Source organism: Nycticebus coucang, chromosome X, assembly GCF_027406575.1.
Source record: "Nycticebus coucang isolate mNycCou1 chromosome X, mNycCou1.pri, whole genome shotgun sequence".
Lineage (NCBI taxonomy): Eukaryota > Metazoa > Chordata > Mammalia > Primates > Lorisidae > Nycticebus > Nycticebus coucang.
In genome coordinates this window covers 127471476-127490184 of record NC_069804.1, presented here as the reverse complement: position 1 = coordinate 127490184, position 18709 = coordinate 127471476, and the positions used below count along the sequence as shown (strand labels likewise).

The following is an 18709-nucleotide window of genomic DNA, read 5'->3' as shown; positions in this document are numbered from 1 at the left end:
AATCAAATCATTTACGGATATACAAACATTGAGGAAATTCACCACAACAAGACCAGCTCTACAGGAAATACTTCAACCTGTTCTGCACACTGACCACCACAATGGATCAGCAGCAAAGTAAGAACTCAGAAATTAAAGGACAGAACCAAACCTCCACACTGATGCAAAAGATAAAACTAAGCAATGGAATCTCACAAAATAAGACGAATAGAATACTACCACACTTATCAATTATCTCAATAAATGTTAATGGCTTGAATTCCCCACTGAAGAGATATAGATTGGTTGACTGGATTAAAAAACACAAGCCATCCATTTGCTGTCTGCAAGAAACACACCTGGCTTCAAAAGACAAATTAAAGCTCCGAGTCAAGGGTTGGAAGACAATTTTTCAGGCAAATGGAATTCAGAAGAAAAGAGGAGTTGCAATCTTATTTTCAGATACATGTGGATTTAAAGCAAATAAAGCCAAAAAAGACAAAGATGGTCACTTTATATTGGTCAAGGGAAAAATACAACAAGAAGACATTTCAATTCTAAATATCTATGCACCCAATTTAAATGCTCCCAGATTCTTGAAGCAGACCTTACTCAGTCTGAGCAATATGATATCTGATAATACCATAATAACAGGGGACCTTAACACTCCTCTTACAGAGCTGGACAGATCCTCTAAACAGAAATTAAACAAAGATATAAGAGACTTAAATGAGACCCTAGAACAACTGTGCTTGATAGACGCATATAGAACACTCCATCCCAAAGATAAAGAATATACATTCTTCTCATCACCCCATGGAAAATTCTCCAAAATTGATCATATCCTAGGACACAAAACAATTATCAACAGAATCAAAAGAATTGAAATTTTACCTTGTATCTTCTCAGACCATAAGGCACTAAAGGTGGAACTCAACTCTAACAAAAATGCTCAACCCCACCCAAAGGCATGGAAACTAAACAATCTTCTGTTGAATAACAGATGGGTGAAGGAAGAAATAAAACAGGAAATCATTAACTTCCTTGAGCACAACAACAATGAAGACACAAGCTACCAAAACCTGTGGGATACTGCAAAAGCAGTTTTGAGAGGAAATTTCATCACTTTAGATGCCTACATTCGAAAAACAGAAAGAGAACACATCAACAATCTCAGAAGAGATCTTATGGAACTGGAAAAAGAAGAACAATCTAAGCCTAAACTCAGTAGAAGAAAAGAAATATCCAAAATCAAATCAGAGACCAATGAAATTGAAAACAAAAGAATCATTCAGAAAATTAATGAAACAAGGAGTTGGCTTTTTGAAAAAATAAATAAAATAGATAAACCATTGGCCAGACTAACTAGGAATAGAAAAGTAAAATCTCTAGTAACCTCAATCAGAAACGATAAAGGGGAAATAACAACTGATCCCACAGAGATACAAGAGATCATCTCTGAATACTAACAGAAACTCTATGCCCAGAAATTTGACAATGTGAAGGAAATGGATCAATATTTGGAATCACACCCTCTCCCTAGACTTAGCCAGGAAGAAATAGACCTCCTGAACAGACCAATTTCAAGCACTGAGATCAAAGAAACAATAAAAAAGCTTCCAACTAAAAAATGCCCTGGTCCAGATGGCTTCACTCCAGAATTCTATCAAACCTTCAAGGAAGAGCTTATTCCTGTACTGCAGAAATTATTCCAAAAAATTGAGAAAGAAGGAATCTTCCCCAACACATTCTATGAAGCAAACATCACCCTGATACCAAAACCAGGAAAAGACCCAAACAAAAAGGAGAGTTTCAGACCAATCTCACTCATGAACATAGACGCAAAAATTCTCAACAAAATCCTATCCAATAGATTACAGCTTATCATCAAAAAAGTCATTCATCATGATCAAGTAGGCTTCATCCCAGGGATGCAAGGCTGGTTTAACATACGCAAGTCTATAAACGTTATCCACCATATTAACAGAGGCAAAAATAAAGATCATATGATCCTCTCAATAGATGCAGAAAAAGCATTTGATAAAATCCAGCATCCTTTTCTAATTAGAACCCTGAAGAGTATAGGCATACGTGGCACATTTCTAAAACTGATTGAAGCTATCTATGACAAACCCACAGCCAATATTTTACTGAATGGAGTAAAACTGAAAGCTTTTCCTCTTAGAACTGGAACCAGACAAGGTTGTCCTCTGTCACCTTTACTATTCAATGTAGTGCTGGAAGTTCTAGCCAATACAATTAGGCAAAACAAGGAAATAAAGGGAATCCAAATGGGAGCAGAGGAGGTCAAACTCTCCCTCTTTGCTGATGACATGATCTTATACTTAGAGAACCCCAAAGACTCAACCCCAAGACTCCTAGAAGTCATCAAAAAATACAGTAATGTTTCAGGATATAAAATCAATGTCCACAAGTCAGTAGCCTTTGTGTACACCAATAACAGTCAAGATGAGAAGCTAATTAAGGACACAACTCCCTTCACCATAGTTTCAAAGAAAATGAAATACCTAGGAATATACCTAACGAAGGAGGTGAAGGACCTCTATAAAGAAAACTATGAAATCCTCAGAAAGGAAATAGCAGAGGATATTAACAAATGGAAGAACATAGCATGCTCATGGATGGGAAGAATCAACATTGTTAAAATGTCTATACTTCCCAAAGCAATCTACCTATTCAATGCCATTCCTATCAAAATACCAACATCGTACTTTCAAGATTTGGAAAAAATGATTCTGCGTTTTGTATGGAACCGGAAAAAACCCCGTATAGCTAAGGCAGTTCTTAGTAACAAAAATAAAGCTGGGGGCATCAGCATACCAGATTGTAGTCTGTACTACAAAGCCATAGTGGTCAAGACAGCATGGTACTGGTACAAAAACAGAGACATAGACACTTGGAATCGAATTGAAAACCAAGAAATGAAACTAACATTTTACAACCACCTAATCTTTGATAAACCAAACAAGAACATACCTTGGGGGAAAGACTCCCTATTCAATAAATGGTGTTGGGAGAACTGGATGTCTACATGTAAAAGACTGAAACTGGACCCACACCGTTCCCCACTCACAAAAATCGATTCAATACGGATAAAGGACTTAAACTTAAGGCATGAAACAATAAAAATCCTCCAAGAAAGCATAGGAAATACACTGGAAGATATTGGCCTGGGGAAAGACTTCATGAAGAAGACTGCCATGGCAATTGCAACAACAACAAAAATAAACAAATGGGACTTCATTAAACTGAAAAGCTTCTGTACATCTAAGGAGACAATAACCAAAGCAAAGAGACAACCTACACAATGGGAAAGGATATTTGCATATTTTCAATCAGACAAAAGCTTGATAACTAGGATCTATAGAGAACTCAAATTAATCCACATGAAAAAAGCCAACAATCCCATATATCAATGGGCAAGAGACATGAATAGATCTTTCTCTAAAGATGACACACGAATGGCTAACAAACACATGAAAAAATGTTCATCATCTCTATATATCAGAGAAATGCAAATCAAAACAACCCTGCGATATCATCTAACCCCAGTGAGAATGGCCCACATCACAAAATCTCAAAACTGCAGATGCTGGCGTGGATGTGGAGAGAAGGGAACACTTTTACACTGCTGGTGGGACTGCAAACTAGTACAACCTTTCTGGAAGGAAGTATGGAGAAACCTCAAAGCACTCAAGCTAGACCTCACATTTGATCCTTCAATCCCATTACTGGGCATCTACCCAGAAGGAAAGAAATCCTTTTATCATAAGGACACTTGTACTAGACTGTTTATTGCAGCTCAATTTACAATCGCCAAAATGTGGAAACAGCCTAAATGCCCACCAACCCAGGAATGGATTAACAAGCTCTGGTATATGTATACCATGGAATACTATTCAGCCATTAAAAAAAAATGGAGACTTTACATCCTTCGTATTAACCTGGATGGACGTGGAAGACATTATTCTTAGTAAAGCATCACAAGAATGGAGAAGCATGAATCCTATGTACTCAATTTTGATATGAGGACAATTAATGACAATTATGGTTATGGGGGGGGACAGAAAGAGGGAAGGAGGGAGGTGGGTGGGGCCTTGGTGTGTGTCACACTTTATGGGGGCAAGACATGATTGCAAGAGGGACTTTACCTAACAATTGCAATCAGTGTAACCTGGCTTATTGTACCCTCAATGAATCCCCAACAATAAAAAAAAAAAAATTAAAAAAAAATCTCTCAGAACTACATTTATGGACCTATGTATGCAGTTTATACCCAATTTTTTGCTTTTTAGTTTTGCTACTTTTTTGCCTTGATCTGAAGACTTTTAAATGGAATGTGCAGGAGTAGAGACAAGTACCAAGCTATGAAAGTTAGTCGGGCAATGGTATAAACCATGTGAGTAAAAGCAAGTAGAAGCTTATTAGGCAGATCCTGTATTTTTTCTTCATCAATAAAGAATTTGTATGCCTTCCTCAGTATCAGTTACTGTAGAATTTCCAAAGATGGCCACCTGGTCTGCTGCTTTTTCACTGTATCATCATGTCAGATATTCCTTGTTAGGCCCATTTCTTTCGTAACTGTCGCCATATCCTATCAAATTAATTTATTCAACCAGGATTCATCGAATGTCTATTATGTGTATTTCATTGAAGAAGGTGTTAAAAAGCATGAAGAAAAGTGGCAATAAACACAGTTCCTGTTCTTGAGGAGCAAATAATCTCACATGTGAGATAAGACAGACTCGTCATGTGATCCTCTTTCCCACTGCTGGACAATATAACAATCAGAAGCACTCTAGGCTCATTGTTCTTCTCCTTTTTCCCCATTCAAATATGCTACATGGCAGTTTTGTTCTTAGCTTTTTTGCTTATGCTATTCTCTTGTTTTGGAATGGCCCCTTGATCCTTTCTGCATATCAATATCTATAAAAGAAGATGGAGACTTTGCATCTTTTGTATTCACCTGGATGGATAGGGAGAACATTTTTCTAAGTAAAATATCTCAAGAATGGAAAAGCCAGCATCCATGTCCTCAATACTATGTTGAAACTAGCAGATCAACTACTACAGACCCACATGAGAGAAAAACACAAGTAAATTCAAGAAGGGGGTAGAGGGGATCATAAGTTCTAACCTAATGGGTACGATGTAGGGGTATATGGCACACCTCCTAGGTAAAGGATTCAACTACAACTTAGACTTTACCTTACAAACGCAAGCAATGTAACCTAACTGTTTGTGCCCTTATATTAATCTGAAATTTAAAAAGAAAAAAGAAAAAGAATCTGACCTTCCTTCAAGGTGAAGTTAAGGTTCTCTTCTTTTCTTTTTTTAATTTTTGTTCTTTGTTACTTTTTACTTTTACAGTAAAAGTAAGCATTGGTGATGTTATTACTCATCATAGTACACATCAAACAGATTCCTCCTCATAGGTTACAAAGTTACACAATATCTTCCAATCTTTTAAAAAATTCTTTATTAAATCATAACTGTGTACATTAATGCATTTATAGGGTACAATGTGCTGATTTGATGTACAATGTTGAATGCTTACATCTAACTGATTTAACACAACCATCTCCTTGCTTACTTATTTGTTGTGATAAAAACATTCATACGCTATTCTTAATAGTTTAGAAATGTATCATTGAATTATGCATATTAAGTTGGATTCCCAAAAAACCCTCCTTCCTCCTGGCCTGCCCCCTCTTCTTCCCCCTCCCATTCCCCCTCTTCTCCCCTCTCTTTCCTCTTCCCTCCTTCTTTCTGGACTTTAGTTGTGTTTTACCATTCCTATGAATGTGTAGGTGATTATATACTGATTTCATAGTAGTATTGAATACATTGGATACCTTTTTTTCCATTCTTGAGATACTTTACTAAGAAGAATATGTTCCACCTCCATCCATGTAAACATAAAAGATGTGAAGTCTCCATCTTTTTATGGCTTCATAGTATTTCATGGTGTACATATACCACCATTCGTTAATCCAGTCATGAGTCATTGGGCACTTGGGCTTCTTCCATGACTTGGCAATTATGAATTGGGCTGCAATAAACATTCTGGTGCAAATGTCTTTGCTGTAAAATGATTTTTGATCATCTGTGTAAATACCTAGTAAGGGGACTGGGACAGAGTCTTCTTTTCTTTAAAGCCTTCTCTCATTACCTTTTCCCCATCTCCTATTTCCTTTGTTTTATACTGAAGTTTATTGCTTATGTGTGTTTATCTTGTGTCATCAAATAGACTTCAAATTTCTTTAAGGTGGGGAATTTTTGTTGTTGTTGTTTTGTTTTGTTTTTTGAGATGGGGTCTTTGCTCTATCCTCTAGGCTAGAGTGCAGTGACAACATCATAGTTCACTGCAACCTCAAACTCCTGGGTTCAGGTGATCCTCCTGCCTTAGTCTCCTGTGTAACTGGGACTACAGACATATGCCACCATACCTGGCTAAATTTTTTAAATGTTTTGTAGAAACAGGAGTCTCAAAATGTTACTCAGGCTGATCTTGAACTCCTGACCTTAAGCAATCCTGCCTCCACCTCCCAAAGTGATAGAATTACAGACACGACCCACCATGCCTGGCTGGGAATGTTTTATATGGGTATTGCTTACAGTACATAGTGAAATCCTGGGCATAGAATAGATTGATTATAAATTTACTAATTTATGTACAAAACACAATTTTGCATTTTCGTAGACTCTTGTAAGTGAGGTTGGGTATGGGCTGGAAGGCTGAGTGATATTTTAAGCTAAATAGTACATGATTAAAAACTGCTAAGCTTTAGGTACATGACCTTAATATTCTAATGGTTTAGTTTGTTGACTAATTATATTTCTGGCCAAACTAGCATGTTTGAAATGGTATTTTAGCATAGTTTGAATGTCTACAATTAGAACCTCAAAAAGGATGTATCTCCCATTTCGGTCTACATTTAAAATATTCCCACAGCATGCTTTAAGAAAATAGTGTATGTCCTCAAACTGATACCTGTCAAGATACTATTTCATATTAGGCCAAAGAACCACTTTCCCTGAGAAATATCATAGCAAGTAAAACTAAGTTTTGGAGTGACCAAGATTAAAAAGACTTTGTCTCTTTTTTGTTTCTTATACTAGAGTTCCACTTGAAATCAGCTCATCTTGTGATGTATATTAAATGAAGTAAAATGAAAAATTCATGTATATGCAAAAGAGTTTATGCAAGCCACTTTTAAGCTTTGAATAAAATGACATTTTAAGCTTTTAGTACAATAAAATTTTCAATTTTAATAAAATGAGCTGCATTGTCTACTTTGGCAGAAGGATGTAGGACAAGTTATTTTCACTACCAACTGCTCTTGTAAACAACACCGTTTAGTTCAATTAGTGTGACTCATTCCAACAGGTCATTAAATCAATATTACAGGCTAACTGAACTGATTAGTCAAAATTTTTTTCACAGATGAAAGTCATCACATTATGTAAATTCTATTAGAGTAAAACCTTGCTTGACCTGAATGTAATTAACCTGAACTCTTAATTAACAGGATTTTTTTTTTTTTTTATGAACTTGGATTTTGAAAGAACAAGGCAAATGACAGGACAATTTTGTAGCAAGTACGGTATAGACAATGTAATTGTTAATCATAGGTTGTCCCGATGAGTAGGCCTATTGTATTTTGAGAACCCTGGGAAGGGACTCTAGACATCTAGACAGCATCCAGTTAGTGATGTCTGAAAATTCACCTTTTTTATTAGTCTTTGATTTAAAGGATGGCAAAATATTGTCCTTGAAAAGAGAATTGCATAATCAAAAAAGTAAGTTATACCTTATTGATAAAAAGTTTATTAGATATTTCACAACATGAAAGTCCACTGTGAGGCCCATAAAGGCTCATTTTGCTGGGGAAAGGGTGGATTGAAAACCAAGAACAAACCAGCGTTCAAGGAAGGCAGACCTCTTACGGACACCACATGAAAGACCCTGGTTATCTGCTAAAGGCAGCATGCGACGAAGTATCCTTGGGGATAAGGCAATGAAAGGAAGGCTAGAAGATCCCAAAGCAAACTTGATTTATTTCACAGCTTTTCTTTTTTTATTTCTGTATTAAATCATAACTGTGTACATTAATGCCTTATTTACGGAGTACAATGTGCTGATTTGATATACAATGTGGAATGCTTAACAAATTTTTCTAAAGCCAGCCTTACAATTCTACATTTAAAAGAGTCCTACTATAGTGCTTTCTGTAATTTCTTAAGGATTTTGCTTTGCTAAATGTAAATAGCTGAATTTCACTATAATCATTCATGTCGATGGACATCTTGGAAGTAAAATTTTTCTCCTAATCTTCTTGAGGTGAGGGACATACATTTTGAATTGAATTTTTTTTTCCTGTGAAGTTCTTGTATATGGTAACTAACTCTAAGAAGCTGTTCCTTCCATACAATCAAAAACAAAAACAACAACAAAAACATTATCTGTAGGGTACGACATAGCCACAGAGCCAAACTACACCTTCAGTTTTGATTGTGAAGGTTTCTTTAGATGACAGTCACCCCTTCGAAGAAAGTAAAATCCATACCAAATACCATCAATCATGGTAAAGTCAGAGAGTCCATCACTTCTAGCCTGCTCCAGTTAATTTAGGAACAATTTCTCCATTTATAGAACTTTTTACTGGCTTTTGATTTTCAATGCAACAACTTTGGCAGTTCCATCTAGAAACTCCCTTGGGGTTGAGGAGAGATCATATAATTAGATAAGACTTTGTCAGGCTGGAGATGTTAACTGTATAATTTGAACACCCTAGGACTTTAGACTAAAGATAAAACTTTTCATAGATTCTGAATATTAATAATTTTTATTAGTTTATAAAAAATGTCTGAGTTACAAATGGAAAAGGCAAAAGAAAATGTATTTATAGAATAAACTATACTATCAGAAAAAACCATTCACAGGGAATTTGAGTCATTAAAACCAGCTTTGAATAACTTCATGAGTTACTGAACTTAATTCATTCATCTAACAGTCACTGCATATCTGTTGTGTTCTAGCAGCTATGCTAAATTGGTGATTTGTGTTGGACCTTTTGGGTCTCTTCTCCTTTATTAGAGATACCCAGTAGCAAAGGGCCTTAGGTTTTAAAATTTTTTAGAGTGTATTCTCAGGACAATGGGTTTTAATTATGGAAATAAAATGATGAGATTTACACAACAGAATGGATGTTCCCTAGGTAAGGTGGAGAATGGATTGGAGGTGGGAGTAATTCAGAGCCCATTCCAGTAATCCAGGTGGAAGATTATTAGTGGCCTGCAGTATGGGAGTAGCAGCAGGGATGGAGAGCAGTGGAAAAAATAAAGTTATATTTGCAGATGGGAGAAATGATAGTGCACAGTGACTGATGGACATGAAAACAGGACAGCATGAGACAGGAGCAGTCAGGGACGTTGGCCAAGTTTCTGGTTTAGAGAATTAGGTACATGTTGGTCATATTGGCCCTCCTGCTGCCCACTGAAGTGTTCACTCTCTACCAGGCACTCTGCTGGGCACATCTGTGATGCAGGGAGAATTCTGTGCTCCACTAGAAAGCTATACATTAACCATAGAACACCTTCAGGGTTATCTAATCCTGTTTGGATGACAGCTATTTGGTAACTCTGTAAACCGGAGATAACATAGCAGTGCAAAATAATCTTTGTCTATAGACAATAATGCTTGTCTAGAAACAAGCAAATCGAGTTCTGTCAGGTGGTGGTAGGGCAACTCTCTCCCTTTGTGAAAAAAAAAAAGTAGTTCTGCCTCCCATTTGCACATTCATTTCAGTATTCCTGATCTACAAATGTGTCTTTTTTTTGCATTCTCCTTTTAACCAGTTGTAACACTTCACCAGTTTCCTCATTCGTGAGTTAAAATGTTTAACGTGTTTATTTTTATATTTGTATGAATCATAAATTTGCCATTTGTTTCAAAAATTACCTTTAACAGTGGTTAACTTGATAAACATTGCCCTCACGGAACTTATATTCTAGTGGGCCAAACAGATAAGAACGCAAAAGAATAAGGACAGATGTATATTACAGTGTGTTTTGGTAAGTGCCACAGAGGAAAATATAGCAAGGAAACGGGTCAGGATGTGAGGGTGGGTAGGATGAAGTGGGGCTTCAATTAGTCAGAGGATGATAGTAATGAGAAAATTCTCTACAATGAGCATAAGAAATTTCTTGACTTTGAACTACCTCAGAGGCACCCAAAGTTATCTGCTGTGTCTTCCCTTGAGCTTCTCTCCTCACCTCTAGAAAAATCCAACACACACTGGGGTTCATGGGCGTGCATGGACAGTGTTTGTGTGATTCTGTCACTTCCTCATTCACCCTTCACCATTTAGTTATTGTTGCTAATGCCATATACCTTGAGGATACTACTTTTCCATCTTTCCCTGAGCCCTCCCACCTCTCCTAGGTAGTGTTAGATCATCAGAGGCAGCTGGTGGTCCAGATAATTAGATCCAGGAAAAGCCATCATATTTTGGTTCTGTTGTTTGTCTTTTCCTATGTGTTCATTTCATCTTCCCAGCTAAATTATAAGCCCCTTCAAGTTGGGTAGTCCCAGACTTGTAAGCAATGACTCATTCATGTTTACAAACAGGTGCTACATCTCTCAGGTCCGTTAGTCCTTTATCTCACACACTCAAAATTTACTTGTTGGAGAGGTAGAAACCATGTAAAACCATAACGATGCTCTTTGTAGTTTCATAAGGGGAAGAAGAGGAAGAGATAGTTTAGGGGGAAAGGCAGGTCTTTCGAAAACTGTATCAAAATACAAATGTGTAATCTGATAGGGGCAATGCTTAAAAGCATTACTGGCCATTAATGTCTTTGTTGATACATTGAATTTGATTAAGAACTCCAAAATTAGAGTAAGTTTGTACAGGAGGGAGTAAGTTTTGACTTGGGTAGGGAGGATGCTATGGAATATGAAATACATTAAAGGGATAGCAGGGAGGAGGTAGCCTCATGCTAAAAGGCATGAACATGCATTTATTCTAAAAACATTTATTAGCTATGAGACTACTCAGGGTGAGGGAGTAGAATGATAGGTGGAGACGTGAATGCAGATGGAGTGAAAGAGAAAACATCTTCTTCAAGGTGGTGCCTGTGGCTCCAAGGAGTAGGGCGCTGGCCCCATATACTAGAGGTGGCGGATTCAAACCCAGCCCTGGCCAAAAGCTGAAAAAAAAAAAAAAAAAAAAAACAGAAAGAAAGAAAACATCTCCTCCACAATTTTGTGGAAGGCTAACCTTTTGGACATCCAAAGGTTATTTTTTTTCCTGCAAATATTTTATCTCTTCTTTGCCAGTTTGTTTTAGATCATACTGGAAATTTCCTTATCTGCTTGTTCCTTATCTGTTTCTGATTACTTTGCTTGTTCATTGACAGCAGGCCGAAAGCAGCCTGTGAGATTCCTGTCCTCCTGGAAACTTTTCTTCTCTGCAGTCACAGAAGACATTTACTTTGCTCTCTGAGCTGTCTTGGATGGTCTCTGGGGGATTTACACAGAGATTATTTGAGGCAAAAAATTGAGGCTCATCAAATCTTGTCTTTTGGTTCTGCCTACAAACTGAGTTGATGAGGGAGTTAACTTATTTTCCTGCCAAGGTCATCAGGAAGAAAACTGTCCATTGAGACATGCTAGCATGAACCTGAGAACTAAAGATTATAGATGCAGAGGGACCTTTGAACTACAAGGCTTTCACAGTCAATCTGCACTAAATCAGAAAACAAAAAAAAAAGAAAGAAAGAAAAGAAAATAAGAAGCAAGGCCACTTTGGGGCAAAGCTCAAATTTTGCATTCCTTAAGAAGAAATGAATGTTTGTTCCTTCCAGGACTAGTACCAACTTTCATATAACTTGTCTGATTGCCACAAGCCAGTGTCTGGAAGATAGCACGGTATCTTAAAGCCCAGTATCTTTGGTGCTGAAAGACTTGTGTTTTAAACTTGCTGTGTACTTAATAGCTGTGTGGGCTTGATCAAAGACACATAACTGCTATTCCTTAGTTTTCCAATCTCAAAAATAGAGATACCAAAGCCTACCTTGCAGGGTTTTTAGAATTAGAGGTTAGAGCACGAAAGCACTAGCTAGCGCAGTGCTCTTACCAACTAGTTGCCAAGTTAGAGGTAGGCAATATTAATATAACATTAACTATGCAGAGAAAATCCAGATTTTTTTGCCTAGGAGATGGGTACTCTTGTTCCTTAGCAATGGTGAGGCAATTTTCAGAGAGGCAGGAGGGATTCTGTCATGGCAGAGAAACAATAAAAAATGTTTCAGATAAATAAGAAGAGCCTACTGGATGAACGAAGTAATATTGTATAACTAGCTGCTCTAAGTACTGAAATTTATGGTAAGTTCAACTGTGGGGCAATGACTTATAAGCAGTAACATTCACTTACATGTAGTTCCATGTAGATCCTAATGTGCTGAAGGACTTAGAAACTGTTTGTTATGTTAAATTGATTAATTCTGTCTCTTGTTTATATTGATGAGAAGAAATAGTTTGCTAGACCTCAGAAGATCAACATGGGCCTGAATGAATCAGTTTTGAATTAGTGGGTTTGTGATACAGCCAGGTAAAGCTGTGTATTTTCCCTTTACTCAAAATATCTTGTTTCGTGACCTCATTGTTCTGCAAATTGAGAGGATTTCTATCTAGGATTTGATTATCAGCAAGCAGCCTGCTGGCTTACTTTTTCAAGGATTTTTTTTTTCTGTAAAGATGATTTTATTTAATAAAGCATTACTGGGATATAATTAAAAAAATTGTATACATTCAAGGTGTCCAATCTGACGTTCTGACATATGACTATATCGTAAAATGATTGCCATCAAGCCAATCGACACATCCATCACCTCCCATAGTTGCATTTTTTAATTTTTGTTTTGCTATGGTAATAGTACTTAGGATCTATTCTTTGAGCAAATGTCAATTATGCAATACATCCTCATTTTATTTCTTTTTTCATGTTATGTCTTTTATTTCAACAAATATTTTTGGTTCCATGGATTGCTTTTATAAGGCTTGAGTCATGGTTAGAAGTGTACCCATCACCCAGATGGTGCTCCTTATACCAGTTAGGTGGGTTTTCATCCATCCCCTCGACCCCCTTCCATCTTCTTAATTTCTGTTGAGTTTTACTTCTCTCTATGTTCATTGTTTAGCTCCAGTTTAATAGTGAATACATGTGGTGTTTGTTTTTCCATTCCTTAATGTTTCACTTAGGATAATGGCCTCTAGTTCTATCCAAATCGTTACAAAAGGCATTAAGTCATTCTTCTTCCTGGCTGAATAGCGTGGCATGGTGTACATATGCTACATTTTGTTAATCCACTCATGAATGGATTGGCACTTAGGCTGATTACACATCTTTGCAATTGTGAATGTGCTGCAATAAGCATTCAATGTCTTTTGATAAAATGGCTTCTTTTCCTTTGGGTAAATACCTAGTGGTGGGATTGCTGAATCAAATGCTATGTCTACTTTTATTTCTTTATTTTTTTGGAGACAGTGTCTCACTCTTTCACCTAGGCGGGAGTGCCACGGCATCAGCCTAGCTCACAGCAACCTGAAACTCCTGGCCTCAAGCCATCATCCTGCCTCAGCTCGCTGAGTAGCTGGCACTGCAGTCACATACTGCAACTCCTGCCTAATTTTTCTATTTTTAGTAGAGACAGGGTCTCACTTTACTCAGGCTTGTCTCGAACTCCTGACCTCAAGTGAACCTCCTGCCTTGGCCTCCCAGAGTGTTAGGATTACAGGTGTGAGCCACCTTGCCCAGCCAGGTCTACTTTTAGTTCTTTGAGGTATCTCTATACTGTTTTCTATAGAGGTTGTACTAATTCACAGTCCTGCCAAGAGTGTATAAGTGTTTTTTCCTGCACCCACAACAGCATTTGTTATTAGACTTTTTAATAAAAGTCATTCTAACAGGGGTAAGGTGATATCTCACTGAGGTTTAAATTTGCATTTCCCTGATGATTGGGGATTTTTTTTCATATGTTTATTGGTCATTCGTCTATTTTCTTTTGAAAAGCTTCTGTTCATGTCTTTTGCCCACTTTTTAAGGGAGTTGCTTGTCTTTTTCTTGCTGATTTGCTGATTTCTTTATAAATTCTGGTTATTAGTCCTTTATCAGATGTAGAGCTTGTGAATATTTTGTCCCATTATGTAGGTTCTCTGTTTGCTCTGTTGAGGATTTCCTTGGCTATGCAGAAGCTTCTTAATTTAATCAAGTCCCATTTATTTGTTTATTTTTGTTGCTGTAATTGCCCTTGGGGTCTTCATAAATTCTGTGCCAAGGCCGATATCTAGAAGTGTTTTTCCAATATTTTCTTCTATTATTCTTATGGTTTCATGCCTTCCATTTAAGTCTTTCATCCATCTTGAATTAAGTTTTTTGACTGATGTGAGATATGGATCCTGTTCCATTTCTTGGCACATGGCTAATTTTTCTAGCACCATTTCTTGAATAGGGCTTCTTTTTTCAGTGTATATTGTCTGCTTTGTTGAAGATCACTTGGCCGTATCTTCAAATTTAACTTCTTTTCCTACCAAGGATATTGTGTAAATATACCTAACATGAAATTTATCCTCATAACCATGCTTAAGTGCACAGTTCTGTGCCATCAAGTACATTTACACTGTTGTGCTACCATCACCACCATTCACTTCCAGACTTTTCCATCTTCCGAAACTGAAACTCTACACTCACTGAACACTAACTCTCCATTCCCTTATCCCCAAATCCCTTGTAATCACTATTCTACTTTCTCTTTCTATGAATGTGATGATTCTAGGTATCTTATATATGTGGAATTATACAGTATTTTTCCTTTTGGGTCAGGCTTATTTTATGTAGCATAGTGTCTTTCAGGTCCATCCATGTTGCAGCATGTATTAAAAGTTCATTTCTTTTTATGTTTCGATGACATTCCATTGTAATGTATATTCCACATTTTGTTGCTCATCCATTCATCTATTGATGGACACACTTGGGTTTTGTTACTTTTTGGCTATTGTGACTAAAGCTGCTATGAGCATACATGTACAAGTAAGTCTATGCTTCTGCTTTCAATGTTTGGAGGGTACAAATACCTAGGAGTGGCATTGCTGGGTCAGATAGTAATTCTATGTTTAACTTTTTGAGGAATTACCAAATTATTTCCTATAGTTGTTGCATTATTTCATAATTCCACCAGCAATATATAGAGGTTTCAATTTTTCCACATCTGTATCAGCACTTTTTTTATTTTATTTTTTTTTATTATAGCCATTCCAATTAGTATGAAGGGATATCTTATTGAAGTTTTGATTCACATTTCTCTAGTGACTAATGATGTTTAGCATCTTTTCATGTCCTTCTTAGCCATTTGTATACCTTCTTTAGAGAAATACCTATTCAAGTCCTTTGCTCAGTTTTGAATTGTGTTGTTTGGGCACATTTTAAAATTGCTATTTTTTCCTTTTTTTCCTATTTTTCTTTTCCTTTTTTACATCATATGGGTAATGTGCAAATGTCCTAAGGAGGTTTGAGGGAGCTACATCACACACATGGGTGTGAAAACCCAATCATTATGCTTATAAAACACAAAAGGATGGTAAATTGCTATTTTTTGCTAAGTTTCAGCCAGGTCTGCTAATGGAGTACATTCTTGTCAACAAGAAAAATGAAACTAATTAAAAAAAATTAGAGACTAACTTGAAGAGAAAGCTTCTAAGAATTGAGGAATGTAAATTGTGTTTCTTAAGTGGAGAGGAGGAAAGGGAGAAAAAGGAGAGGGCCACTAATCTGCAGGGAGACGAAGAGACTACAGAAAATGCTGTTCTTTTAGTTGAGATATCTAGGTAGGATAGTTACCTCATGGTTGGCTATATTAATATGTGCATGGGGGTGCAGAACAAGACTATAAATTAAGGATAAAAATCATGAAAAATAGTTAAGTCCAAGTGATAATGGATGTGAAGAGTAACATTCTAATGAAACTCTTGTATGTGGTTGTGGTAAGATATGATGTGTGGTAAGTTTTTCCTCCTGGTGTTCAGTTGATTGATATTTGTTCCAAAGTATTTCCAGATTTAGTTATTATTCAAGCTTATAATATGCTTTTGATATGAACAAAGTGAAAAAAAATTCTCTTACCGCCATCAATTCTTAGCTTATGTTTTACAGCTCAAACCTTGGGGGATATGGCATCCAACTGCCATCTGGTGACAGTATATTCACATAGCAGGGTTAGGTATTTAATACATGAAAAAAACCTACTTTGCAAAACTAAGGTGATGAAGTAATAGTAAGCATCTCAGGGGTCTAAATAAATAAGGTGTTTTTGTTTTAAATAAAATGTCAAAAATCAACCTCTGAAATCTTTATGGAATTCAAAATGATACAGAGGTGGCTCCTATTTATTAATGGAAAAATGGGATTTTTTTCATGGGCACAATCTATGAATTGTGAATGGTTTCATTGTCTCGGTGATCAGGTTTGCACTTGAATGTATTGTAAACGTACACAGCTGAGAAAGTGATTAAATACGAAAAATTGCATCTGTGAGGAGACATTTTGTAAGCTGTAAATCTTTCATTTTGTGGAAAGGGTTATAGCCCTTTCGACAAAATCAAGCATTCTTTATTGTGAAATTCAATCTTTTTCTATGTCATGTAAGAGTGCTTAGTGCTTTTAGAATTCATTTTACTTGAAGAAAAAGTTTGATAAATCAAGTCTCATGATGATTTCAGGATTAATAGGTAAACTGATAGCACAAATATAAATGATCTGCTCCAATCACCTACAGTTAGCAAGGTTGGCAGGGACAGATGACCCAATCTCTGGCTGTCTTCTCTTGGGAGTCCAGATGTAAAAGCTTGTCTGTCTTTTTCTGGCCTCATTTTACCTAGATGATCAGAGGAAACAATGATAAAGTAGCCTGAGAGAAGCGTCTGAGCTACCCAACCGAACATCACAAGACTGGCTTTAGGGTTTAAGAAAAACTCAAGTATTGCTGAGATTTAAAGTGAAAAAATAACTTCAGGGACAATTGGAGTTAGGAAGAAATGGGAGTCTTAAATGTATTTCTCTGGTCTGGGTAAGTTTGCTTAAGAAATTTTATGATTTTACAAAGAATGCTACTTCCTGGAAGAAAACAGTCTATTTTGTTGAATAAGATTAGTTGAAGTTGCAACTTTTATTTTTATTTTGCTAGGAGTTGGAAAGAAAATCCATTTAATGAGTTTTATATTTTCTTGGACTTCCCTTTGTGAGCAATTAGCTACCTACTTCTTTTGTTCACGGTTAGGAGTTACAGGCAAAGGCAGGAAGCTGAGAGTGGCAGGGGGATGAATTTTTCAGGCATCAACAGGAAACTACATTGGGCATTTTCTTAAACCTTACCTCCATTTTAAGCAATCGAGTCTTATTATGAACCTCAGTTGGTACATCACACATTTATTCAGTGCTACACTAAGCCTCTGACATTTTTAGTGTTAGCTTGAATAAAGTGTGTAAGTAGGCACCGGTCTTAAAACCCTAAGTCTGATGTCTCCTTTTTCCCTCCATCTTTCTTTCCATCTCTTTTCTTTAGTGTTTGTGCCCATTAGAGGTGAGTAGTTTGAAGATGGTGTTTCCCTAGGCGTCAAACAGACACACCTTGCTATCCACCCTTCAGTGTCTTTTTGTGGCAGTGTCTAGATGTCCTCTTTTTTCCATTGCTATAGCCACCACACAAGTATGGATTGTAGAACAAAAATTGCAGATATTAAGTGGTTTCTCTGCTCCCATTTCTGTGCCATCTGGCCCATGTTATACAGAGAGAAGTTAAACTAATTTTCTCAGCCATCATTTGTTCCCACTCAAGTTCTTAGAATGTCTGCATTTACGTAATGTAGCAAATTCAAATACATTAGTCTGACCTTCAGAGCTAGTCTTTCTATTGCTCCCATTCTCCATTTCTGTGGTGTATCCTCTTATTAGTTCCCAGTGTAGACTATGCCGCAGACCAGCTCAACATATTACTTTGGATTATCGCACTGAATCTTCACAAAGACCTCATGACATAAGTACATTTCTTCTTACTCCCATTTTACAGATGAAGAAACTGAAATTTATAGAGATGAAATAATTTGTCCAAAGTTAATGCAATGAGTTAATGGCCAACCTAGGATTAGAATCAGTGCTGTACTATACCCAGTAGGTTAACTGCTTGTGCCTTCAGCCTGTGTTCAATACAGGGGCATAAAACACATTTTAAAAAATTTGGTTTGAGTGAGCTTGGTGTCTCGCACTTGTAACCCTGACACTCTGGGAGGCCAAAGTGGGAGGATTACTTGAGATCAGGAGTTCAAAACCAGCCTGAGCAAGACTGAGATCCTCATCTCTACGAAATACACAAAACTTAGTTGGTATAGTCAGGCATACCTTTAGAGCCAGCAACTCAGAAGCCTGAAGCAGGATGATTGCTTGAGGCCAGGAGTCTGAGGTGGTAGTGAGCTATGATGATGCCACTGCACCCTAGCTTGGGCAATAGAGTGAGCCCCTGTCTCAAAAAAAAAAAAAAAATCGGTTTGACATTGAAGGGCGACATTAGGGAAAATAATCAGAACTTTCTTAATAATTATTATATTACTTTTTGTTTGTTTTTGAGAAAAGTTCTCACTTTGTTGTCTGGGATA

General features: G+C 36.8%; 1 non-coding gene across 1 annotated transcript; it reads right to left on the bottom strand.

Annotated features, from left to right (window-relative positions):
• Positions 1-15537: 15537 nt before the first annotated feature.
• LOC128578895 (small nucleolar RNA U13) lies at positions 15538-15641 on the bottom strand. The gene has a single exon (XR_008377988.1). It is a non-coding gene; the product is annotated as a small nucleolar RNA U13 (small nucleolar RNA).
• Positions 15642-18709: the final 3068 nt, after the last annotated feature.